The sequence below is a fragment of the Ambystoma mexicanum genome, chromosome 1p (assembly GCF_040938575.1).
Source record: "Ambystoma mexicanum isolate Mex_15411 chromosome 1p, UKY_AmexF1_1, whole genome shotgun sequence".
In the NCBI taxonomy this organism is placed as follows: Eukaryota; Metazoa; Chordata; class Amphibia; order Caudata; family Ambystomatidae; genus Ambystoma; species Ambystoma mexicanum.
Genome location: NC_090921.1, coordinates 478,100,207 through 478,127,882, shown reverse-complemented (window position 1 = coordinate 478,127,882; position 27,676 = coordinate 478,100,207).

Below are 27,676 nucleotides of genomic sequence, written 5' to 3'. Positions count from 1 at the left end.
CGTATTAAGGTGCCTGTGCACACAACGCTGTACAGTTACACAGTGAGTTGAATAAACTTACCCACATTTAGTGGTTTTGCTCTACCATCTAATTTACAGGCATCTTTACTAACTGCTAACATTTCACATCTGTTGATGACAGACTACCTATATGCCCCCTTCTTTGTATCCACAGGGAATGTGGTGACTGCCTTGTAGCATTTCTGCCCATCCACCCCCGACGCCTTTTCTTAATCAATAATACGGTAAGCGCCCATGTTATACCACAACAAATTACTACTGAGGTTAACTAGATAGGTGACCCTCACTAATTAGGTCCCTTTCTTGTGTCTTTATGTATAGGTCTGATCTAGACGCCCTCACTCTACTAAACAGAGAAAAGAATTGTGAACATGTTACATTGCAACTGTTCTACTGGGGAACTATACCCTCCATGTCAATCCGCTCTCTAAACATCTGACATTCAGCTATTTACTACTGAACTGTTCTGTAACCAAGTATTTAGTAAACCCCCCCCCCCTGGGTCCTTATCTGTTGGAAACACTATACCCCTGAAGAAGTTTCTGTAACAAAATTATCTTTCAGAGGAACAAAACATGTAGGGTTCATGTCAACATTAATATTAAATGTTTTGAATGAGATCAATACCCTCAAAGGTTGCCAATAAGATAAGTACAAGACAAAAGTACCAACCATAGAGTAACCTGAATTGTTTAGTACTGTTTAGTACTCTATATTTTGGGTTTCCTTTTGCTTTTTTCTATATGTGGTCCTTAAATATGGTTATTAGGCTTTTGCTTTAAATTAGCACCATTGTTGTATTCAATTGTGTATACCTTGTGTGTGTTGTAAAAACAGGTGTGTATCTATTTATTTTTGCTTACTACACTTCTCTTGCACCTTACACCTTGTACAGGTAGAGCCCCTGGAGGCTTTCTACCATTATAAGGTTGCAGTCGCACATTGTCACTTTATGAGATTTGTAATGCTTTTTATGATATTTTATTAAAACTGTTTTTTACAAGTATGTATTAAAGTTGCTATAGTTTTTGATTGATTTTAGTGTGACTTGGTTGAACTCTCCACGCACACAAATACCTGCTGTCAAGAGTGTACACATGTGACCCATCCCCTACAAATAAGTGATTTGCTTCACTGTACTCTACCTGACCTTAAGAGGCAAGGAGTTTGTTTTTCTTATGTTAGATATTTTTATATCTGGTTCACTACCCCCTCCTTGATACTTATAGTCCCTCAAGTGTCGTATACGTTTTTTTTTCTTTCATTTTTTTTCCCTTCCCCTCCCTTCTGCCTTCCCAACCGAACTTACCTTCTTTTGTTTTCGGGAGCGGACGCGCTGGAAACCCTCCTGTTTCTCCCGATGGCCGCCATGGAAGGGAAAACAGACTCCGTTTTCCCTTTCCCGGCAGCCATTTTCTTTGTTGTCTTTTTTTTTCTCTTCGAAACACTGTAGCATTTTGGGACAAAAAAAAGCTTTTAGTGCCCCGGTCACGCAGTTTTTGCGGTCCGGGGTACTAATAGCTATATGCCCCTCATGGCGGGGGCATTACAGACTCTGGTAGTGCCCCGGGGCCCATAGTTATAGGACCGAGCGAAGCAGAGGGTGCAGTAGGGGGCAGAACACAGAAAATGGAGAAGAACATGGAAAACAGTGGGCGATACTAGGGATGGCCCGCAGGCAGTCCATCGCATTCCCACAATTGCTTGGCATGTGACGTAGTTATGGGATTCGAGCGCACAGCCTCTCGGCATCGGAAACGGCATGCAAATCCCTCCATCACTACACCACGCGAAGGCAGGCGTAAGTACACTTGCGCATAGGATTTGCAGCACAGAAATGTGTTTACATGTTGGATTTAGTGGTGTGTGTACGCAGCTGGGGTTCCGTTCTAATTTAGGGGTGCGTGTGGTTTTCATGCAGATTTTAGATCGAGTTACGATTGCTGACCTGCACTCCCTACGCACTCTTTGAAGGGTGCGTATATTCATGCCTGTGGGAGCGCACAAAGGTAGCTGTTCTGGTTGTTAATGCTTTGCATGTGGTTGTGTTGGGGTCGTTCCGGGTGCAACCATTGAATATGGTTACTTTGCGCAGTGAATTCTATGAATACGTGTAGCGCAGACTTTTCATTCTGCGCACTGGTTCATGCGATGTCCTTTGCGGTGCATGGCCCTTGCAGGATTTCTGCACACATTTACATGAATCGGGCCCTAAATCTTCCACCTACAGTAGATCCAAGGGGGCTGTACTTATCCCCTGGCACCCATATGTATGAGACACCACTTTGGGCGTCCAGTAATAATATGCACTGTAATGATACATGCTGTTTCTGCAATGTATACCATTATCCCCATGTAAGAACATTCTCCTGTTGCCTTTATACTTAATGCCTGCAAGAAATGCAATGTCACACTAAGGAAACATTTCCTTGATGGCTGAACAAATGCCCCTCTCCATTTAATGAATCTAATGTTGACTTAGCCCTTATCACATGTAAAAATTCCATGCCACAGTAAGAAACAGCATATCCTTGCTCCCCCGCCACCACGTAAGAAGACTCATCATGTTGACTTTGCCCTCAACACCAGTAAAACATGCAATACCATAGTAAGGACACGTTTCCTTGCTGGTTGCACAAATGCTCCCACCCCACCATGTAAGAGCACACATCATGTTGCCTTTGCACTTAACATATATACCATTTGGTGAGGGCTGCATGAGCAGTGTGTAATTTTCATCACTATATTTCACAATCATGCATCGTGCAAAAGTGACTACATTGTCCTAAATAGGAAAACAGTCCTAAAAACTCTGAGTAAAATTGTATCGCTGCAACATCTAAAGACAGACGAGTTCATCTTACTTGAACCCTACCTACGTGATCAGAAGGCAAAAACATATCTGCACATTAAAAGTGGGGCAATTGAGAAACTCACAAATGAGCCATACTAAGAGCTAAAAAAAGCAGGCTTCATACTGACAGAAATAACACAAGCAAACAATCACGACGAAAAGCCAAGGAGAGTCATTGAGAGTGAGAGATCAAAACATCACCAGATACTAAGAACACACGCCCGGGAAAACTGGAGAAGTGCTAACCCAGGAAGAGTAAATCCAGAGGAAATCAACATCTATAGGAGGCAGAACCATCGAGAAACCAGACGAGAGCCGAGTAGACGGAGAGACTACTATACTAGGTGCACACGAAGGGATGGGTCACCTAGAAAATCCGAGCAACATCACAAGCAGAGTTATCGATCAGAACGAGAGGAAGACCATCAAAGACCTGATACGCATTACTCTAAAAAAGGGCCCATGGAAGTGGCTAAAGGCAGCCCTAAATTCCAATGTTGAGAAATAGCAATCACTAGGAGGCGTGCCGGAAAAACGACCTTCTCCGACTCACCACGAACAAACAACGACAAAGAAGGAGGTCACGATGGCCTCATGGAACACAAGAGGCCACCATCATTTAACTAATCCGGATAACCAAGACCTTGGAGCATTTGACATACTTTGTCTCCAAGAGACATGGTTAATGGTGAAACCAGCACTGGACGGATTTGAGATAGCCTTCGTCCCGGCAACAAAAGGCTTGTTTGGCCATCCATCGGCAGGATTACTGATAGCCATCCGAATGGGATGCGGAATTGAAATAACAAAAAAAATAATGGAAGCATACGGCATTTTGGCGATCTTAACCACGTGTAATCAAAACCAGAGTACACAAAGGCAAATGAAACCATCAAAGATTGCAATAATAACTGTATATCTGAACCCAAAGAGAACTTCAAGTAGGGATTTCTGCGATAAAATAGAAAAGCTGATCGATAACATCTCAGTGGAAGATCCGCAAACAAGCATAATCATATGTGGAGATCTTAATTCGAACTGCAACATCGACACAGACAACATGCGGGAGAAGAAAGGACGCTCACAAGCCGAAGAGAGAGCAGCAGTATGGTTGGCGCTGATGAAATCTAGAAACTTGCATAACATCGCAACAGTGAGGCCATGGTCAGGGATGATACCCACATGGGAGAGAGGAAAATCGAATGCTACCCTTGACTACTTCTTTACCTCTGAGAGTATGCTACACTACATAGAAAACTACTTGGTGCTTAAAGCCACGGAGAGCGACCATAACCTGGTGACAATTGCATGGGCATCAACACCTCCCCAAACCCAAAACTACAAACACCAGATATAGGTAAACAACCAACGTACACGGCTGCGCTTAACAGCAGCAAATATTGCTAACATCACAAACGCCTACAAAAAGCAAAAGAATGCGCTGAAAACTAAATCAGTACGACCAGATTACTTGCCCTTTCTGTTACAGCACAGAAAATGAAAGACGGAAATTATGCCACAACTAAAAACATCCATGCCTATGACAAAGAAGTGGTGGAACGAAGAAGACTTTTAAGAAAAGTGACAAGACAAGCTAAGTCAGTGAACTCCTTACTGGCGTGGAGAAATTTACAAAGCGAGATAAAGTTATACAAATCTTGGCTCCGGGGGCACAGGCACATTCAGCACTAGAAGGATGCAGAGAAAATGCTAAGGGCACTTAGCACCAAGAAAAGCAGTGACCTTTGGGCGCTCATCAAAAGACCAAATAAAGAAATAGACACCAAAACAACTACCGCCGTGAGCGAAGAATCATGGGCCTCATTCTTCGAAGACCTCTACAAATCACCAAAATTTAATGAGGTCCCTTTGCAAAAAAACACAGGACATCAATGGATCGACCTGTCTGACGGACATGATATAAGAGGCGCTATAACAAGACTAAAAAAATCAAAGGCACCAGGTCCGGATGGACTCAGCAACATAGACATTAAACACAACGCAGAGGAATGGTCAGATTTCATCAGCACCATCTTTAAACACTGTAGAGAAACAAAAGCTATTCCCACATCCTGGACAGAAGCAGTGATAGTTCCGAGTTACAAGCAAGGTGACAGAGAAGAACCGGGCAACTATCGCCCAATAGCACTGCTGGACATAATAGTGAAAATCTTTGCAACCCTACTGTTAGCTCACTTTCGTGTTTGGGCCAAAACGTCACCAGCTGATGACCCCTTTCAAATGGGCTTCCTTAAAAACGGAAGCACCTCAGTGAACATCTGTTTGCTAAACCTGATAAAAGCGAAGGCAAAACAAGGAGCATCGCCAGTGTACATGGCTTTTGTAGACCTGTCACAGGCGTTTGACAGAGTAGACAGGTGCAGACTTTGGACCAAATTGGAAAACTGGGAATGTCCAAGAGAGCTACTCGATCCTGTGATGGTCCTACACGAAAACACCAAACTAAGAGTCCAACTTAATGCCCAAGGGATGCTATCGCGCGAAATTCCATCTAAACACGGGGTGAAACAGGCATGTCCCTTAGCCCCAGCCCTATTTATCACCTACCTTGGTGACTTTAAGGAAGCTGAATTCTCTGTAAGACCTTTTCCTCCAAAATTGGGGACGGTGAACATTTAAAGGCTACTATATGCTGACGACCTCATTCTGTTAGATCAGACACAGGTAGGCCTGCAGCGCAAATTAAACAACTTGGCGGCATATATAGACGAAAACAACCTGCAGATAAACAAGAAAAAAACAAAGGTTCTGATAGATAGGAAAATCACCTCGATAAAAGAAGATAGCTAACAAATGGTATGTGGGAAACGTAAATATCGAGGTAGTACCATCCTACAAATACCTTGGATTCATCATAGACGCATCTAGCCAGGAACGGACAATGCAGGCGACGCTTTGGAATAAAGCAAAGAATCTAGCAGCCCAAATGAGGACCCTGGATAGAAAATACATGAAATTTTCAGTTATCCCTGTAATTCAATGCTACAGAGGGAAGGTAGTGCCGACACTCACCTATGGGATGGGCGCAACTTTGAGCATGCCAAATACCATATGGAGGAAATTGGAATGATTTCTTTGGAAATCTTTACTAGGTTTACTTAAGTCAGTCTCAGTGGATCTCATCAGGCGTGAGCTAGGCCTGCTTTCGCTTGAACAATCGGTAACTCTTGGAGCAATGCAACTCTTGAGAAACACTGCACTCCCGGAGGCACCGCTGACCTACAAGATCATCGGGACTGAAATAAGAAACTGTAAGCTGACCATCCTCAACAGATGGGTAGACAAGCTAAGGAAGACACTGGTGGAAGTGGCATGTACAGAAGAAGACCTGCAAAACAATCCAACAAGAGTAAAATCCAAATTGGAAGCCCAAGACTGGATTAATACTCTGGAAAAGGCACAACTAAACAAACTCACGAAACATCTGCCACCTACTTTCAACAGACTGAATGGGCCTCTGTCGTACTGCATAAAGTTCCCTGATAAACAACTTAGGATCACCTTTATGAGAACGCGTCTAAACCTCCTTGCTACCCGTGAAATTCAATCAATCAGACTAAAAACAGCCACTACAGAATGCAGACTTTGTGGTGACATAAATAAACTGGAAACAATATATCATCTTCTGATGCAATGTTCAGAGCTAAGAGAAATCCGCGCTACATACTTAAACAACCTATGCACCGATTTTGTTGGACTCCAAGAAGAAGAAGAAACGACATGGTGGAACAGGTTGATCTCAGGGGAAAGAACGTCCTGGGCCCAACAGCTAAAATCTTAGAAGCAGCGTTTCGGAAAATAAACGCACAACCAGGCACCGAGGGCAACAAATCAATGTGGAACCACTCTCAGTACGATGGCTGTGGGAACTGATCCCAAATGAATTACAGGAAGCCTTGCGAAGTTGATCGGAAGACAGTGAACTTTTTTCTGCTTTTGTTGGGGTTTTCTGAACCGCAAACTGTAGAACGTTGAATCTTAAATGTCAAGTTTCAGACTTCCATTTTCATTTTTCTTCTTCTCTATCTTCGCTCTCCTTTTCCTCTTCTTCCTCATCTATGCTGGCTTCTGCCCCTTTACCTCTGCTACGAATCTCTTAGCTCGGGAGGAACAGTAAAAACTCTTGTAAAAATTACTAACTGTAATTATAAACATAATAAAAAAAATAAAAAAAAATATTTCACAATTAAATATTTATCTCATTTCAAAATGTGTATCTCTGCAAAAAAGAATGTTATCCTTTTAGCTTACTAATACAATATATGAATACATTACATTTGACCAAAAAATCATATTCATTGTAGCACAAAATGACATTATGGAAAAAACATCTCCTATAGGAGACCAACTACATTCACCTTCATAAATAAGAATAAAGTGCTATCAGCTAAGGTGCTTGAAGTGCAATACAACACTACTAATAATACAAACAATGAAAAGATTAATTACACATAGATTATTGACAATCTATTTAAAAACCTCTCCATTCTTATGGTATGCCTTTATGGATCCATCAAATCCATAATCAAAATAAATCAATCAATAAATCAATCAAATGCTATACATTGTAACGTGTTCACAGTATTAAGCAGTAACTAAGATATGTACATTTTTAATAAAAGATAGGTGACATCCTATTTTGAATACCATTTATGGGTGCCTCAAAGCTACACTTTGTAACTGGTTCTCAATATTAAGTAGTAACTTAAAATACGTAAATATCTAACACAGATAGCTGACATTATATTCAGAATACCCTACATGTACAAGTTTCTTTCAGAATTGTGCTCCCAATGCAGATCCATTCATCAGGGGCCCCCTTTCCATTGTTGACATTCAATATAAGAGAGGAAAATAGTACATTATTCTTGAAATCAATATGTCATCACTTTTCCATTCTTCACCTTTTTCTATCTGTGCAAATTAACAACACAGCATCATATCTCTGAATATTTTATTTTACAAAATAAAACCTTTTTGACGCTTGCATTGTACCCCTTTTCTGACAAATGCACATTGTTAAACCAAAAGGGGATGGCTGGAACTTTTTTGAATCAATCATAAACTTTACAGAAGGGAAAGACCATATCCATATCAGACATGGTGCCATCCCAAAAGGGGCAGTCCAGCCCGAACTGCTTAGTTTAGTTTAGTTTAGTTTAGTTTCTTTATTTATACCACGCACCGAACCCTGGGGTAACTGGGAAGAAGTTACAGCATAGTAAAGACATACAGTAAAAATAACAATAAGTGCGTTGACCGGGTAACATGATGGTCGACAGTGGAAGAGTACATTTAAAAAGAGAATCAGATGGCAGTGGAATTCTTGTTGGCGAGCCAAGATTTAGTTTTGGCTCTAAAAGTCCAAAAGGAGGGTTCTGCTCTCAGGTTCAGTGGTGTGGCGTTCCAAGCTTTGGCAGCTCGGACCGGGAAGCTGGAGCCGCCTGCTTTTTTTAGGGAGAATTTGGGGATGGAGAGGCAGTGTGAGTATGGTGTTCTGGTTGGTCTGGTTGAGGTGTGTTTAGAGAACTTGTCTGCCCAGTATTTGGGAGCGTCATTGGAGAGGCATTTGTGGACGATAACAAGGGATCTGACAGTGATTCTGTCTCGTACAGGGAGCCAGTGAGCATTTTGTCTGATGCTGGAGATGTGAGTGTGTCGTGGGATACTCAGGGCGGCTCTGAAGGGGCGTTGTTCTGTAGCACCTGCAGTTTGTTCAGATTGCGTTCTGAGGTGCCGAGAAAGACATTGTTACAGTAGTCCATTTTTGAGAGCACTAGAGCTCTGGCTAGGGTAATGCAGCTGGATGGAGAGAGGAAGGGTTTGCAGGCGTTGCTGAGCTTATTTGTATAAGCCGTGGCTGAGACTGTGGCATTCACCTGTCTCTCACCTGAGTGAGAGAGTGGAGTCGACCCCGAGAGTTTTAATTTCTTTGGCCACAGAAACTTGGTTACTGTCTATGTTGATGGACGCGTAGCGGGGGTCCAGTTTGTTTAGCCGTGGTTGACAGCCGACAAGAAGGAGCTCTGTTTTCTCGTCGTTGAGGCACAAGCCGTGCTCTGCCATCCAGGCTTGGATCTCCAGGTAAAGATTGTTGATCTTAGTGGAGTCCTCCTCGTAGCACCCAGAAAGGGAGTTGAGAACCTGGGTGTCATCAGCATAGTTTGTATAAGTGACGGACAGGTTGTCAAGAAGGTCGAACAATAGCTTGGTGAAGATATTATATAAGGTTGGCGAAATGCACAAACCTTGTGGAATGCCACAGAGGATAGGGATGGGGTGGGCTGAGGCCCCCGGGGAGAAGACCCAGGTGGTTCGATTGGCTAGGATGGATTGGATCCAGGCAGTCGCCTGGTTAGAGAAAGCCGCTGAGGCTGTCAGATGGTCTGTGAGGATCTGATGGTTGACAAGGTCAAAGGCTGCTGAGAGATCAAGCAGCAGGAGGATGGCTAGCTTGCCCTCATCCTTTGCCTCGTCCATCTGGATTTTTAGGTCCAGGAGTGCTGTCTCTGTTCCGTGCCTTGGTCTGAAACCTGATTGTCTAAGGCCCAGGAGGTTGTTCTCTTCCAGATGCTTCTGGATTTGCAGGTAGGCCACTCTGTCTAAGATCTTTAGGATGTAGGGAACGGTGGTGATAGGCCTATAGTTGGTGGGGTTGTTGGGGTCTAGGTGTTTTTTTTTAGAAGAGGCATGACCCAGGCCTCCTTGAGGCTGCTAGGGACTGAGCTTGATTTGAAGGATGCGTTGCTTAGGGTGGTTATGAAGGGGGCCAGATTGTTGGCACCTTCTTGGATAATGGGGGATGGGCATGAGTCCCCTTGGCATCTGGAGGGCTTGAGGCCTTTGATGATGATTGTCACTTCTTCGGTAGATACCAAGGAGAAGGAGAAGGGGGGTAAAATGGCGCTTCAGGGGTGGGCGGTGGTGGAGTGTTAGCTTTTTTGGCTAGGCTGAGCTTTTTCTGTTCGATTTTGGTTTGTAGCATGGCAATTTTGTCTGCCTGGGCTTTTTGGATCCTCTCACACCAGTCTGCGTCTTTCATGCAGGTTTCTGCGGGTGCGGATTGTGACTCAAGTTCTCTGAGGATGGTGAAGAGCTCCTTGGTTTTAGATTTGGCACTCTCAATTCTATTGTCGTAGGTCTCTTTTTTGTAGGTGGTAGCTGCTATTGTGAGTTGTGTTTTGTTTGCTTGGTTAGGAGTTTTTCTCCCGGTGGCTTCTGCAGCTCGTTTAGTATTCTGAAGGATTCTTAGCTCCGGGGTGAACCATTTGTTCAAGTGGGCTGCTGGTTTAGCTTTGGTGAGTTTGAAGGGGGCAATGGTATCTAATGCTGATTCAAAAGTTTTATTATAGAGGTCAGCAAGTTTATCCCCATCTAGATTGGCATAGTTTGCGGGGGTGAGGATGTTGTGGATAAGAGGGCGAAGGTTGTGCAAGGTGATGTTGTGGTTGTTCCTGGTTATTGTTTGCGGGATGGTGGCTGAGGGGGTGGTTGGTTGTGACATCCCTTGAATGGAGAAGGAAATGGCGTGATGGTCTGACCATGCAATAGGCTCGTTTTTAAGGATGGTTGAGAAACAATTGAGATCCGCTAACCAGTCCAGGGTTCTGCCTTTGTTGTGTTTTGGGACTGTCATTCTGAGCTTAAACCCTAGTTGGGAGATTGTATTTTCTAGGGAGAGTGCATTGGCATCATTAGGATCGCTGAGGCCAAGGATAAGGTCTCTTAGTAGGATGATTTGAGATCCTGTTTTGGTGTTAGTGGTCAGGAGGTCGGATATTTCTTCCTTAGTCCCTGTCATTCCTGAATATTGAGTAGCCTTCACGGGTGGCGAGGGAAAGAGCTGGGCCAGCAGCCTGGTGCAGCCATGTTTCAGTGATAGCCAAGAAGTGGAGGTTGTTGGCAGAGATGAGGCCTGCGATGTCTAGCGCATGGGTGACTAGATAGCGGGCATTGATGAGAGCACCTGTGATCAGGAAGTGTTCAGTGATGCCAGAGGGGGCTGTTTGGGCGATGTCCAAGGTGCTGGCTTGAACTTGGTTGTCCATGGGGTGAGGGTGTTTTTTGTTGAGTGATTTAGGGGGAAGGAACCTAGAGCTGAGTCTCAGGTTTCTGTTCTTCGCTGGGCACGTGAGCCAGGTCGTGGTTGGAGCAGCAAATCGGCAGATCAATTCTAGGGGGCTAAGGGTGCAATTTGGCTGGTCAATTTGTTTAGTCTTGGTGTACTCCATAGTCGAGGTTTGTGTGGAGTGTTGAAGTGTGTTGAGGTGGAGCAGGGCGAGAGTTGCCATCAGGGTGAGAGTGGTGTAGGTAGAGATTTGCCATGAACAGGTAGTATGAGTCTTGGAATGTAGTCAGGCGCAGTTGACTTGGGACGGTATGGATTGGGGGAGAGCAGTGTGGTTCGTAATAGGCGGGTCAATACAAATTAGGCCAAGTGCCCTGCAAGAGGCTGGTTCAGGAATGGGCACAGTGGCAAGAACAGGGAAAAATAAGCTATTTCAGAGACAGGCACAATGGGCAGCAGATAGGCTAATTTGGGGATCGGCAGGCTGGTTCAAGGGTAGGAACAATGGCAACAACAGGCAGAATAACCTATTTCTGAAACAGACACTATAGGCTAGTTCAGGGATACGCACAGTCACAGGCAAGAACAAGCAAACATAGGCAAAAATAGGCTATTTCAGAACAGGCATAGAGGGCAGCAATAGGCTAATTTGGGGATAGGCACAGTCACAGGTAAAAACAAGCAGAAATAGGCTATTTCACAACAGGCGCAGTGGGCAGCAGGTAGGCTAGTCCAGGGATAGGCACAATCACATGCAAAAACAAGAAAAAATAGGCTATTTCAGAACAGGTACAGTGGGCAGCAGGTAGGCTAGTTCAGGGATAGGCACAATCACAGGCAAAAACAGGCTATTTCAGAACAGGCACAGTGGGCAGCAGGTAGGCTAGTCCAGGGATAGGCACAATCACATGCAAAAACAAGAAAAAATAGCCTATTTCAGAACAGGTACAGTGGGCAGCAGGTAGGCTAGTTCAGGGATAGGCACAATCACAGGCAAAACAAGCAAAAAAAGGGGTATTTCAGAACATGTACAGTGGGCAGCAGGTAGTACAGGTCAGGGATAGGCACAGGCACAGGCAATAACAAGCAGATATAGGCTATTTCGCAACAGGCACAGTGGGCAGCGGGTAGGCTAGTTCAGGCATAGGCACAATCACAGGCCAAAACATGCAAAAATCGGCTCTTTCAGAACAGGCACAGTGGGCAGCAGATGGGCTAGTTCAGGGATAGGCACAGTCACAGGCAAAATAGGAGATACATTAATGGACTTGACTAATCGGCAGGTTCGCCAAGCAGTAGGTGTGTAGGGCACTAAAGTATTCATATAGTGCTGGCACCAAATGAGAGGTACGCTACAAACAAGGATAGTAACAGCTAGTAAACTTGCATCGCGGTCCGTAGCAAGGCAGGCGATGAGGTGAGGGAGGCACTAGAGCATTTTGAGTATGCCGCAGCATCGCGGACTGGACAATAGGCAGTGAGCGTGCTGTGAGCCCTTGTGTAATCGAATAGGAGTCTCTCTGGTACTGGCTGCGCCTCAGTTCAAGACCGTACAGTGGGCGGGCGAGTGATACAGAGTGGTACAAACAGTAGAGCAGAAACAGCAGGAAGGCGGGGGAAGCGGGTCACCTTGGATGGTGGATTAGTGCAAAATATAATCAACAGGTGGGATGGGAGTCAACGGCAGTTTTAGAATACAAATATGAATACATGCTGGGTACTGTGTGTATGACATGCGTTTTGGACAAGCTGTTCTGGTACATCCAGAAGCTTAACAGGAGGCATGGGAGAACAAATATAGAGGAAGTTAAGGGCGAAAAGGCGGGGTAAGGTGTATAGGGGTGCTAATTACCGTAATGGTGAAAATTCCTGTGTAAAGGTCGAAACGAGCTAGATAGCGCGTCGTAGAAGGTCTGGATACTGCATTCGGCCTCATGTGGAGATGATAGCCGCGTTGTACGGTTGCACGGATAAGTTTGGAGCAGTACTTGCAGTACTTGGGATCAAATAGGCGGAGGGCGAAAAGGGCAGGGGGACGTAACCAAGCCCCGGTTGCACTCGGTCAGCTCAGTCAGCAGCCTTTTTTCAGAGAGTCTTCTTCGGAGGGCTGCCGCTCGCCTGCCGGCGAGGTCTGATTGGCCTGATGAATGGGCAGCAACCAATCAGGGTGCTACAATGCACACAGCTCAATAGGAGAATGCAGAGGTTTTGGGAGCTGGCATCTTTAAATGGGTAAACCTTGTGGTGCTCAATGGAGGAAGCTACCTGCTTCAGAATAAAACACAGAACAGTGTTTCAATTAATATTTTGGTGATCTCCTGAGGAATTTCTTTGTAATTCGGCAAACGGTTGAGAATGCACGAAGTTGTGAGTCCACGCAAAAGATAGATTCTGGTGTGGTGGCAATGATCCTTGGCTTACCTTAACACCCTTAGGGTGAAAGGTGCTCTGCTAGCTGCTCCTGCAGCCCAAACAGAGGTGGCCAGAGCTCCTGCTCTGGTGGATGGGGTTTGGGACTGAGGCTCAATCAGGAGCCTTTTTCAGAGAGCCTTCTTCGGAGGGCCGCCGCTCGCCTGCCGGCGAGGTCTGATTGGCCTGATGAATGAGCAGCAGCCAATCAGGGTGCTACAATGCGCACAGCTCAATAGGAGAATGCAGAGATTTTGGGAGCGGCCATCTTTAAATGGTTAAACCTCGTGGTGCTCAGGGGAGGAAGCTACCTGCTTCAGAATAAAACACAGAACAGTGTTTCAGCGAATATTTTGGTGATCTCCTGCGGAAATGCTTTGTAATTCGGCAATAACGGCTGAGGCTGCACGAAGTTGTGAGTCCACGCAAAGATAGATTCTGGTGTGGTGGCAATGATCCTTGGCTTACCTTAACACCCGTAGGGTGAAAGGTGCTCTGCAAGCTGCTCCTGCAGCCCGGACAGAGGTGGCCAGAGGTCCTGCTTTGGTGGATGGGGGTGCGAGGTCAATTCTTGCATTGTTAACCTTAATAAACTTCTATCTGTTTCCCAATTCACCAATTTTTGGATTTGTATTATTACTCAGTATTTTCTCTTTCTAGGGACAAAATGAAAAACTGGTATTACCAGTTATCATCTAGTTATTGAACAAGTTAACCAATGAAATAATGGTATTAAGTATTACCCCATTGGCTTAGCTTTTGATTTCCTTAATGAAAATTCTATTACCCACTGTATTTGTCTGCCTCCATCGAATGGATCAAAGCGTAACAGCAGCAAACAAAATGCAATGCCGCAATAAGGAAACCTTTCCTTGCTGGCTGCACAAATGCGGCATGCCGACGCTTCCCCCTCCACCCAATGATCACTCATCATATTAGTATCACCCTTAATGCGAGTAAAAATGCCTTGCCACAGAAAGAAACATCCAGACTGCCTGGTTGTGCTATTGTACTAAAACCCTATCCAAAACTCTCCACGTGACACTCATCAAGTTGGCTTCAGCAAAAATGATTTATTTCTGAACTCAAGTTATAGTGCTGCTGAGGACCCTGCTCTTGGACCTTTAGCCACGGGGCAACCAGCACCACAGTGGCTGTGACAGACACACGCTATGCCACAGCAGCATGCCAAAGTGCCAAATGTCCATGCTGCAGCGACAGGTGCAAATTATGCCCTTGCAAATCCCTCAGAGCACAGAGACAGTGTTCTTGAAAACCCACTGCTCTCCCACCCATGCTACACAAGAGCTCTATAAAAATCGGGCCATGAGTCTGCTTGCCTGAAATACAGCACAAAATGGCCAAAACAATTAGCAGAAAATTGAGCAAATCGTGCAACGGTTTGAGTTCGCCGTGTTCCACACCACCATGAAAATGGGTAACTAGGGCGAAATGTCCTTACAATCTACACTAGTGTTTAGTAGGAGCCAAAAGCCTCTACCGGAAGTACCACCGCTATATTGCCTCTATATTGGGAACCGGAAATGGTGACAAGCTAACACCTGTAATAATGCCAATAACACAAGCAGCCTTTGAAGCAAAGTACCCATTGAGAAAACCCTTCTTTATGTATCTACAAAGAGCTGACAGTCTCTTGTGGAAGATGCCTGAAGAGCAAGAAAAGATGGACGAAAGAGCAGACTGGTGACATCACATAACGTAAACTGACACACCGAGAAGAGATAACAGAAGAGAAAGTAAAGAGAACATATAGAATCTGGTGATGTAGTAAGAATAGAGTAAACGTTCACATGTAAAATTAAGATTACATGTGTGAAGCACAAAAAAGAAAATGCAAACCATTTTATAATTGTACAGACGCTGTATCCCAAGTAGACTAAGTAATCATAAAGGCGGGCTATACCTTGTGAATAGATTACAGCGATGTGCCAAGGTGTATATGCATAAGAGATCTGGATGGTCCACATTGTGTATTAGCAAACTGGGACCCCATGAGCAGGAAAGCTATAAATGTGGCGCAGTTAATAAAAGTAGCTGACGAGCAAGAAAGAATTAAAGAGGGCTTGGTTGGCCCAGTGTCAAAAGGTCAGTGCAGCCGAGAACTGGTTGCCTAGCTTCAAGAGATACAATGAATGCAAGAGATGGGCCATTAAATACAGAGAAGAAGCTTGAAACGTGGTCTCCAGTCACTTGATCTAGATGTCAATAGACTTGGGCGGACGGCGCTGTGACGATAAAATTAGAGCATGCTCAAACTCCCTTTAAATTCCCAGGAGTTGTGAGGCTTGCAAGGACATGTTCAAATGCTAATTGAATGACATAAAGAAAGAGTGATGATAGATGTTGGGCTAATTGAGTGTGGAGGCATGGTCAAGCCCAACCCACCAACACCTGGGGTATCAGCTTGTGTGCTGCCAGCAAGTGGAATATTCCAGAAGGGTACAAGTGTGCCAACCCATTTTAGAGGGCCACTTATCAAAGAGTCTTATAGTTTGTGAACCAATAAATCATCTTGTATTTTATGATGATGACTTGCATTAGAGGAGGGCTTAGTTGCCCACCTGACAATAGAGATCCAATCACAACCACACACTCCATCGAAAGAATATGTAGATGTTTCTCTTTATCCATCCACAATCCAGTTTCAGTTTTACAGTTTGCCACGTAGTGTGACGTCAGTGATGACGACGTTTTACTATAAAAGCTTGTTTATCTAAATCGTTGAGAGACCTTGCCATGAGACGTCCGTTGATGTCCGCTGTACTCCCTGTTTTAGAAAATTGTTAATAAAAGAGCGTAGTTTTTGCCATCTTACTGAGTCAAACTTTTTATTGATGTTTGAGTAACTTCTGCATCCCCATCCATCCTATAAGCGCACCACCTCATCTCAGAGGATATTCACAGGTCCAGTAGCCTTGCAGGCAGACTAACTTCTAACAACTATCCCCCCTTGCAATAATTCCCAGAGTTCACCCACTTTTCAGAGTGCTTTGTGAATCTGTGTATGTTGTTAATTATACATAACTAATGCTGAAGGAGTTTAAATCTGTGTGATGTACAATAGACCTTGTTTTACTTTTCTTCAATGTGGGTCTGCAATCAAATCAGGATTTGATTCACTGTGCAGCACGTGGTCATCAATTAGGGTTTGCCAAGGGTAGCAGCTGTTACCCCTGAACACAGGGGCTTGGTCAGTGACAGGCAGAAATGTGTGACTCCCGAAAATGATTTCATGCTGGAAAACGTCCTCGCAATCAAGCTAGACAGTAATTTTGTTTATTACAAATGGGGCATTCATCACATGAAACTCTAAAATAGTACAAGATATGATTGGTTTAAATTAGGTATAATTTTCAATGTAACACATGTTTCCATCATTTTCTAATATGGAACAGATAAGAACTCAAGCACTGTGAAGGGTCACGAGAGGATTGTATCAACATGAGGCAGCCCTGGCACATAACAGCAGAGTTCTGGCCTATGATGGCATCATAACTGGTACCATGGCATATCATGACAGTAAGTTAATTATCATGTGGTTGATAACTAAAACAACCTTTTTGCCTGCTTTTTTAATCATTCATTATTTCATTAATGTACGCTTATTTTAGCTTTTTGACATACATGATGGATCTTTCTGTGATGTCATTATGGTCAAAGGTGATGTGAAATGGTCAAAGGTCATGTGAAATCAGTTCCTATGATTAGATTGAGGTACAGGGTTATGTGATGTCATGTCCAGCGATGTCAGCAGGCATGCAATTTCACTTCCATTACACCTGGCATTTTGGTGAAGTGGCACCCCCGCTAGCACACACCGGTGCCTCTTGTATTTAGATGCCTGATGTCTACTCATGGCACTGACAGGCTTACCACTGAGTTACAAGGCATTGAACTCTTAGGTACACCTGGTCTCATCCTAGGACGTATGCCAGGGACGGGTGATGCTGTTGACACAAATGGGCGCAGTAATGGCTAATTGTTGATCAGGCAGTATACTCTCCCCCCTGATTAGTGGCAACCAACCTGCCCTGTATGTCACACACTCATATATGTAATTCCTAAGAAAGACTAGCATGTTTAGAGAGCTGACATGAGCATGTTGTATGTCACTTCTAATGGGTTTATGGTAAGAAGAGTCTGGCATTAGGTTATGTTAAGAGCCCTCTACCCTGCACTTTTTTCAAGTGGAGTAGTTCTGTGAGTTAAGCGCCTGACAGATATGGGGCCTGCCTGACTGAGCAGCATTCCAGTAACACATTGGGCCTCATTACACGGACGGCAGTAACCATGGCGCTATTAGCGCCATGGTTGACGCCGGTTTTTTACCGATTCCGCCTTGGTGAATGGGGGAATTACCGCCCCATTCCAAGGTTGGCGGGGCGGTATTTCCCCATTCACCAAGGCCCTTCCCCATTCCCATTTGAGCCCCGATAGGGCTCAACGGGAATGGGGAAGGAGCAAATAACGGTACCGCTATTAGCGGTACCGTTATTTGCCCTGAAGTCCCTCAGCGGGTCCCGTCCTTAACGTGTGGTCTGACCACACGTTAAGGACGGGACCCGCTGAGGGACCTCGTAGTATGGCGCTAAGGGATTACCGGCACCGGTGCCCTTACCGGTGCCGGTGATCCCTTAGCGCCATCCGTGTAATGAGGCCCACTGTATTACAGTTTTTTAGAAGCAGAAGAAGTCCGATATGAAGCGCTATATAAACAACTCACTCCTATTATTATTATATGATGTGATTGGTTATTTACAACGCGCTTAATACCCAGAGGTTTCTTAGAGCTGACCGGGGGATGGAACCTCTGTTGCTCTGTGTCGTCTTGCTTCCAAGGCGAGCACTTTGCCCCTGCGCTATCCTCCCGAAACCCAATATTATGTCCTGTTTCCCATTAGCAGAACGGCACCGAATTGCGATACGGCAGTCAATGATCATTAATATAGTGAGCATTCCCTCATCTGTTGATAGATAGATCGTGGCCCTCTAAAAAGTGCCCGCGAGTCATTGGCCAGATCCCAGAGATGTAGGTACAAACTCTCTAATCATTTTGGAATTCTTCTCCACAAGTGGTATCCTTTTCTGATGATTTGCGACTCCCCCAGTTAGCACATACTTTGATCTCCCGATAATTGCTGATTTATGAGAAGGTAATGGGCTTGTGTGTGAGGGGGCGGAGGGTGGTCGGTGGAGAGAGTTCCACGAACAGAGGCAACGCAAGAACGCTGCCCGCTTCCAGCCCGCAGAGATCTTTTCATCAGAACGTGGCCAGTGCTCGGTTTGCAGAGTCCCCAAGGAACCGGCCCTATTATTATTTTTAATAACAGCAATCTCCTGCGGAGCAATCCAGTGATTACAGAGCCTAGTCAAGGAAAGTGGCTGTTCATTAAAAGAGATATGCCTTGCTAACAGATGGCTGACAACCGGCAGCGGCTTCACGAGATTGACAAGACTAACCGCCGAAAACAAACATCGATCGCTGAGCGCAGAACCCTCCCGAAGTGGAGGCCTCGGCACCGTTCTCTGCCATGGAGAGACTGCTCTAATCAAATCAGTCCATTTCCGGGGACAACTAAATATATTCGGTGGGTTTAAAAATGCTTGGAAAAAAAACCTTCCAACCTGAAATGTCAAAGTAGATTAAGTCATTTGAGCCAAGTCACCCACAGCACAAGTGCATACCTTAATTAGAATGATCAGTCATTTATTGCAAGTTTTCATGTTCTTGACCACTCCCTCTAACAGAAATGACATGAAGCCTCTTATAAACATTACATTACAGCTCACATATCCCTCTTCTACGATTTCTTTGTTTTCCTTATTTGTGTGTGTCTGTGTCTGTCTTGTTCTGAGAAGTACACATTACAGATGTGGAACCCTGCACACATTGCAGTATTCAAAGTCTGTGTCTGTCTTGTTCTGAGAAGTACACATTACAGATGTGGAACCCTGCACACATTGCAGTATTCAAAGTCTGAATAGTACAGGGGTCAATGTATACAAAGAGAAGGCACGCATGAAGAAAAACACACACAGCCTACCCTGCTAGAGTGCTCTCTGGAAGGCAGGAGGGGGTGGGATAGTTTCCGTCATGGCATTTGGAGTGCAGTTGAAGCTCGGCAGACAATGGCAGCTGATTTCACAGTCCAATAGGATTCAGAGAATCATTTTTGGAAATGAGCTACATAGAGCTTGGTTTGGGCAATGATCTCTCAGAATATGCAGCTTGTGCTAAACATCTTTGGTCAAACATGGTCTTAAATGGCTGTAAATGTGTCATCATTCTATGACCAAGGACTGTCTGTGGTTGTAAGTGGTGTTTCCCAAGTGGGAATATCTTGAACAAATGGGAAAGGATGAATGTAACTTGTGTGGAATCAAAATAAAAGTGCAAAAATATGTTCAAAACTAGTTATGATTAATTGAGAAAGCTTTTGGACAGAACAAGTGACTGCTTTGACTAGAGGCCTACAATTGAGCCTTTGCTTCAATGATGAAAACACTGAGCTCCTCATTGTGGGTTTGCCTGCATGTGATATGATATGACATGATAGGTTATTTATAATGTGCTTAATACACAGAGGTTTCTAAGCGCGGACCTTGGCATCACACCTGTGGTGCTCCATGTCGTCTTGCTTCCAAGGCGAGCAGGTTGCCCCTGAGCTATCCTCCCAAGACATGAAAATGATAATGTCTAATGTCTCTTGACAGTAACTACTCCTCCATCTGCATCGATGGTACAGTTTTCTCAGTTCTGCAACAGGTGAAGACACAGAGGGCCTCATTATGAGTTCGGAGGTAAGTAACGTCCCTTACCGGCATGGCGCCAATTTCGTGTCCGTGCTGGCACCAGCCCACTAATAGAGGGCTATTACGACTTTGCGGGCACGAGCTTTGCGCCATGCTGGTAATGACCCCACTGCCATGGCGTAAAAGGGCAAAAAATCCCCCGTACCGGCATAGCACGAGGCACAAATAGCGCCACCGTCATCCAAGCAAACGCCATTAGCGGTGTCTGCTAATAAGCGGAACCGGAAGTAGCGTCATCACACAGGAATGGGAAAGAGCACGGCGGCCATCTTTAAAAACACAATCCATTGCCATCCTCCACAACCAGGAGCCATCTGACCAAAGCACTCAAAAAAAGTGCAGAGCGCCTGCGCAAGGAGCACTTCTCCCAAGAGGAGTTGACCATGCTGGCGGAGACGCTGCAAGAACATGCGGATGTCGTCTTCTCCTCCGACATGTCCCGCCCGGCAGTGCAGCGCAGGAAGCAGATATAGGCGGAGATTCCGCAGAAAGTAAGTGCCGTTGGTACCAAACCCCACTCTCCAAAAGGTGTCCGGAAGCGCTGGGACGATCTGCGTTTACGCGTGCGGAGCATCCACTCCGCCAACCGCAAGCTGGAGATGGCGACAGGCGGAGGTGCGGACTCCCCCATCAAGTTGCAACCCTGGGAGGAGATCTGCACAACCACCTTAGGGATTGAGGCAATTGAGGGAGTGGGCGACATAGAGCGAGAAGCCCCGTAATTGGCTGATGCAGGTAGGTGTCCCAAATGAAACAATGCAAATACAAACACGATGATGTCCACCTGAACTGACAGTGCAATGATGTAGAGCAGGGTCCACCAGACACATATATACAAGACTGCCTACAGGCAGTGCACAGCACCATCTTGTCCACATGCATGATGCACCCCATATATGTCTCAACCCAGACGCTTCCATGCATCACCCACCCAAAAGACAAGCAACCCGTATGTCACTACCCCAATGTCAATCAACTGCTATTCCATATGAATGCAGCCACCCCAATGCATGCCTGATGCCTATAGACCCATCACTAACCCTCTCCCTCTATTGGTCCCCAACAGGCACATATTCAGACAGCGATGACCAGGATACTAGGGAGGAGGATGCAACACCACAAAAGAAGGCCAGGGGCATGGAGGGAGAACACCAACCCTCGACATCAAGGGGAAGAGGCCAACCGGCACTACTGCGGAAGGGCAATAAAACCCCAGAGGCCAGAGCACCAATGTGCACTACGGCCCCAACCACAGCACCCACAACAGCCACCAGCACACATGAGCCAGTGGCAGAAGGCACTGCATCGGCTGCCAGCAGCACAGTGGGGGAGACAGTTGCCACAGCAGCCGTGTCGGACGATGAGGCAGATGTTCTGCAGCATGGCGCAACTACCACCACAGGCCCCCTGCAATCACCACAACTTTCCCCATGCAGCTTGTACAACAGCAGCATGCATGGGCTGTCCCCTGGGGATTCATGGCCTGGCAGTTTCACCCCCACGCCAAGTGTGCATGAGGAACATACCATGTTGGACACCTCTCACACATCCACCACTGTCCCGACCAGCCAAAAGGGGATCAGGGCAATTGAGAAGCGGCAGGAGGAGCTGACAGGGCTGTTGACACAGTGGATGAGTGTAGGGAGAGGATGAGTGTAGGGAGAGGATGAGTGTAGGGAGAGGACGAGTGCAGGGAGTGGATGAGTGCAGGGAGTGGATGAGTGCAGGGAGTGGATGAGTGCAGGGAGTGGATGAGTGCAGGGAGCGGATGAGTGCCTGGAGCAGATGAGTGCCTGGAACTGACCGTGGAATGGAACGCAGGGGTTTATAGAGCACATGTGTTATGGAGCACGTGGGTGTATGGTTCGGATGAGTGTATGGAGCGGATGAGTGTATGGAACGGATGGAGCGTATGGAGCAAATGGAGCGTATGGGCGTATGGAACGGATGGGCGTATGGAACGGATCAATGTATGCATTGGTTGTGTGTATGGAGAGGCTGAAGCAGTCAAGAGCGCATGCCTGGCTCTGTCAAGAGTGCATGTGTGGGGTGGACATGGGAATCTAGGCGTTCAAACTTGGGGACACTCCAAAGAATCCAGAACGATGCAGCCTGTCTACTCATTGGCCTCCCACCTAGAAAACCCATCAGACTAACATTAAAGCCATGCGCACTACTCGCACTGCCATCCACAACACCAGCTGAATTTAGAAGTGTGCTCAATAGACTTTATGTGAAAGTCGAATTAAAAGTGCGCCCAATAAACTCTCTGTGAAAGCTGAATTTAAAAGTGCATTAGAAGTTGAATTTAGAAGTGTGTCCAATAGCTTCTAGGTGAAAGTTGCATTTAGAAGTGCGCCCAATAGCTTCCAGGTGAAAGTTGGACAAAAATGGGGCAGACGGGAGTTCATGCGTGGGGCATACGGGAATGCATGCGTGGGGCAGACAGGAGTGCATGCCTGGGGCAGACGGGAGTGCATGCCTGGGGCAGACGGGAGTGCATGCGGAGTGTATGGAGCGGATAGGAGTGCATGGAGCAGACTGGGGTGCATGGAGTGGATAGGAGTGCATGGAGCAGACTGGAGCGCATAGAATTGCGTGACGTATATAGTATGGTTTGGAATGCAGAGATCGTTTGAAAGAGCATATAACCCATCATATCACACCACCACACTTACTCTCTCCTTACATCACCACTCAACTAGAACACAGAGATACTATGACACCATTCGGTATAACTGTTCTCATACCAACATCCGCTGCTCACTCCACATCATTCTAAGTAAACACTGCTGGTTACACCCCCCCCCAGCCAGGCGTTCTCCTCAGGCCTAACGCTGCCACATCCAGTCTGGATAAATCCTGCCAGAATTAACACATACTCCTGATCTCTCAACCACCACACCTACCACTAAGAGGCAGCTATTACACGAATACCGCACAAGCTGCACACATACCCGGTGCTCACACGCACATTTTGACTCCCTCTACTCTCTCTACTGATCTGAACTTCGGTTCCCAAGGGCGTTCAACTTACCAGCGCCTTCAGACCATATCAATGGTATATAAGGCGCAATATAAATGCAAAATAACATAACATAACATAACATAACATAAAGAAATGTGGCCGGGCAAGGGATGACATTAGGGAATGTGCTGCATCCCTCAAAACAGCAATTGAGACCACCTCAAAGGACAGTTGCGGCGAATTGGCAGCAGTGCGGCAGGTCCTCAACCAAATGGTGGCAGCAATGGAGGCCATGCGTTCGGCACAGGTTGCAGAACAACCTGGGACATCTTCCAATGCAAGCTCAACTAAGTCCAGCCCTGTGCGTAGGTCTGGCCGGAACCTGCGCAGATCGGACAAGGGTGCACCTGGTGCTGGAAGAGGGGGAGTGCTATAGGTTCAGCCAGGCATACTGGTCCCATGTGGAATTATGGTGCACACCAGTGCCCACCATTTGTGGGGGAGTTGAGGGGGGAGGAGGAGGGGGTAGAGGGTGTGTGGGGAAGTTGAGGGGGAGGGGGTGGGGGGAGAGGGTGTGTGGGGAAGTTAAGAGGGGAGGGGGAGGGGAGAGGGTGTGTGGGGAAGTTGAGGGGGGAGGGGGAGGGGGAAGAGGGTATGTGGGGAAGTTGAGGGGGCAGGGGGATGGGGGAGTGGGTGTGTTGGGTGGAGGGCTTGTGCACTTGTTAGTTACATATTCTGAATACACTTGTTATGCAATCTGATTTCACATGTGAGGACATTGCTTATTGTGTACGTTTGCTTATTGGTGAACAGTCTACAGTGTCCATGTCCCTGACACACCCAGTGCCCTGAGTTCCACCTCATGTCACACTCCACATCCATATGTGCTAGAAACATTGGTCAATCAGAGTCTGACGCATGGCACATCCCTCCTGTGCATCGCTGCCTCCCTGAAGTGCAGCCCCATCTCCACCCTCCTCATCCTCATCAGGTGGTTGCAGTTCAGCGTCAGGGGGCAGAGGCACATTCCGTCTGATGCACATATTGTGTAGCATGACACATGCCATGACGATCTTGCCCACCTTCACATTGCCGTACAGGAGTGCACCACCAGACCTGCTGAGGCAGCGAAACCGTGCCTTCAGGAGGCCAAAGGTCTGCTCAATCACCACACGGGTACGTGTATGCGCAAAATTGGAGTCCTCCTCGTGCCTGTTCTGCGGGTTCCGGACTGGGGTAAGGAGCCACCTCTTCAAGGGATAGCCTGCATCACCTGCATGTGGGCAACAATGATTATGTGTAAGTCCTCACATCACATGGGACCTGTATCAATGACACCATAGCAAGCATTATTTTCCTGCATGCACCCACAGATCCATGCATGAATAGAGACACATGAAGTGAGTGCTATGTGTGTATTCCACTTATAGACAGGTGTGAGTGCCATCATCAGTAGGGCGTAGGGGGGGCAATTCCTTGTGGTTGCTCATGCACTGTGGTAGTCTACGATGGTTGTTCCCATGATCTGGGTGATGTGGAGTGATATGTATGCTACCATCCTGTCAACGTTGATGGCAGCGTCATGATGATCTCACTTTGCACGACAAATGGTGACATGGTGTTTTGGTGGACCTCTGTGTTGGTGTAGGGGTGCGTTCTTGTATCTTGCCCTCATGTGGCTCCTTTGTACGCAGTAATGGAGACCTGTACTTTTAGATGCTGGTATTTTGTGCTGTGCATTGGCCATCCTCATTGCTTGTTGCTGCATTGTGTTGTGGGGTCTACGGTCTGATTATGTGCAGTGTACATGTTGATGGCTATGTAATGGTTGTTGCACTGCATCATTTTCATGGTAGGTCAGCTTACGTCTTGTATTTTGTGCTCAGGTGTCGGGTCAAGTCTGGCCAGCTTTAGGGTATGAGCATGGTACATCCTCTCAGGTACTCTCAGTCAGGTGAAGTATGCATCTCCCCCCTCCCCATCTCAGCCAGGTGAAGTATGCATCTCTTCCCCCCCATCTCAGCTAGGTGAAGTATGCCTCTCCCCCGCCCCCATCTCAGCCAGGTGAAGTATGCGTCTTTCCCCCGCACCTCAGCTAGGTGAAGTATGCATCTCTTCAACCCCATCTCAGCCAGGTGAAGTATGCATCTCACCCCCCCATCTCAGCCAGGTGAAGTATGCATCTCTCCCTCCCCATCTCAGCCAGGTGAAGTATATATCTCTCCCCCCAATCATCGCACCACATCACGCTGCCATGAGCTTGACATGCAACTCACCGAGTAGCCAGGATCTTTGCCCTGCGTGTCGCTCCATGTAGTGTGGTATCGTGGAGTTCCGCATGACCATTGAATCATGGGTTAATCCGGGAAATCGGGCACAACAATGTGTGATGATCTTGTTTGAGTCACAGACCATTTGCACGTTGATGGAGTGGTAAAACTTACGGTTGCGGTACACTACCACCATGGCATGTGGGACCACCAATTCAACATGGGTGCAGTCGATGGCACCAATGCAACCTGGGATGCCTGCCAGTGAATGGAAGCCAAATTTGGTGTTGGAGATCACCCGGGCTGTCCATGGTAGGACTATATGGTTGCCTGTGTGCTTCAGGAGGGCATTGAGCACTTGGTTCAGCGTCTGTGAGAATAATGGTTGTGATATGCCATGCATCTGCCCTAATGTGTGCTGGTAAGTGCCTGTGGCAAGGAAGTGGAGCACAGACACCACCTTCAGTAGAGGGGGGATGGTGGTACGGATGTCTATGAGGCTGGCAATGTCATTATGTATCATGTCCACAATGGTGACAGATATCAACAAACAATTTGATGACTTCAAGACCGCTACCTTGAATTGTAAAACCAAGAAATTACACAAAGATATCAAAGAGTTCAATCTGGAAGTCATTTATCCCTACATTTCTGATAATTATATCAATAACCCAAACCAGGGACCAGCACAAGGTAACCAAAGGAATCGCAGAAGAGGAGTAACTTTCTCAGGGTCCAGCAGTGGATCTTCATCTGACGATCAATCCCGCCAACAACCGCGACCACAAGGCCCACCACCAGCAAACATTGGCTACCCAGGTCCATCACCATTCTTTCCTTTTTTTGGAGATAGGGGGTTTGGCAACCCCCAATGGGGCCCACCACAATGGGGCTTCCAACCCCGAGGAGGAAGAATAAACCAACGCCCTCAACATCGTCGACAGAGATATTGAATCTATCGGATGAATCTGAAGTAATTCAGATTTTCAACCTGGCAAATATCACTTTATCCACCGCAGAAACCTCACTGCTCACTAAAGGCTTGTCATTTGTGCCAACAGCCCATACAGACTGGTATGACTCCGAAATGGAGATCCGCTCTTTTCTAAGAAAAGTGAACTAAGAACCTTCTTCTATGAACACAACATGGAAGAAGAAGAAACAGATGAAGATTCAGGTCTACATAAATCCATCGACATTTACCCCATCTGATGGCCAAATTCCGAATGAACTCTTGCCCTTTGAACGATGCATCTTGAATGATTTCAACCGTCTACGGAAAAATAACAGCAAAATCAAGCACAATCTGTCCCTTGCTGAGAAACAGGCATTGACATCGCTACAAAATAATAAAAATATCATCATAAAACCAGCAGATAAAAGCAGAGGTCTAGTGATCATGACTACAAACCAGTATAAAAACATGGTTTTGGCATTACTTCGCGACCCAGAAAATTACACAACACTTTGGAAAGACCCTACTTGGGAAATATCCCAAGAAATTTCCAAATGTGTCCATTTTGCATTACAATGTGATTGGATATCAAAAAAAGAGGCGGAATATCTTATAAGAACACTGGGTAGGACCCCTTTTTTCTACTATCTGCCCAAGATTCACAAAGATCCCATAAACCCACCGGGACGGCCCATCGTCTCAGGATGTGGCTCAATCATCAAACCATTATGCACATTTTTTGACATGTTTCTACAACCAATAAGCATTAACACTCCCACTTATCTTCGGGATACTACCCACACAATTACAATATTTGAAGACCTTAAATTTAATCCAACAGAACAACTTTTGGTCACCATGGACATAAAATCTCTGTACAACAGTATCCCACAGGAAGACGCCATTGAGTGTACCAGGGAGTGGCTAACCACTAATCCACCTAACACCAGGACTCCTGTCAACTTCATAATTGAACTCATGACCATAGCACTCCGTCGCAATTTCTTCACTTTTGATAATACCACCTACCTGCAAACAAAAGGCACCGCAATGGGTGCAGCCTTTGCGCCCAGTCTGGCCATCTTATTCATGGCCGAATTTGAGAGGGATTTTGTTCTTTCTGACATCAACAACTGGCAAACACATATTAGCCACTGGCATCACTACATTGATGATGTTATCTTCATCTGGACCGGAAGCCTACCTGAACTCACCAACTTCTGGACCTGGCTCAACTCCTGCAACCCTAATATTCAGTTCACTATCGAACAAAGCA